Source organism: Triticum dicoccoides, chromosome 5A, assembly GCF_002162155.2.
Source record: "Triticum dicoccoides isolate Atlit2015 ecotype Zavitan chromosome 5A, WEW_v2.0, whole genome shotgun sequence".
Classification (NCBI taxonomy): Eukaryota; Viridiplantae; Streptophyta; class Magnoliopsida; order Poales; family Poaceae; genus Triticum; species Triticum dicoccoides.
In genome coordinates, this window is record NC_041388.1 from 672,102,432 (window position 1) to 672,102,986 (window position 555).

Sequence of the window (555 nt, forward strand, 5' to 3'; positions counted from 1 at the left end):
GTGGCAGTTGACCTGCACCTCGTCGTCCTTGCGGAGTGGGATGGAGCGCACATTGTATTTGTGGCGAAGCTCCCAAGGAGAAGGTGGCAGTCGACCTGCACCTCATCGTCCTTGCGGATTGAGATGGAGCGCACGTTGTATTTGTGGCGAAGCTCCCAAGGAGAAGGTGGCAGTCGACCTGCACCTCGTCGTCCTTGCGGATTGAGATGGAGCGCACGTTGTATTTGTGGCGAAGCTCCCAAGGAGAAGGTGGCAATCGACCTGCACCTTGTCGTCCTTGCGGATTGGGATGTGTTTCGTACTTAGGCGAGTACTGGACTGCAGCTAAGCCCCCGAGTGGGAGGGTCGCTCTCCACTCGGTAGGATTTTTCAAACTTAGGCGAGTACTGGACCGCAGCTAAGCCCCCGAGTGGGAGGCTGGCTCACCACTCGGTAGGATTTTCAAATACTTAGGTGAGTACTGGACTGCAACTAAGCCCCCGAGTGGGAGGGTCGCTCTCCACTTGGTAGGATTTTCAAATACTTAGGCGAGTACTGGACTGCAGCTAAGCCCCC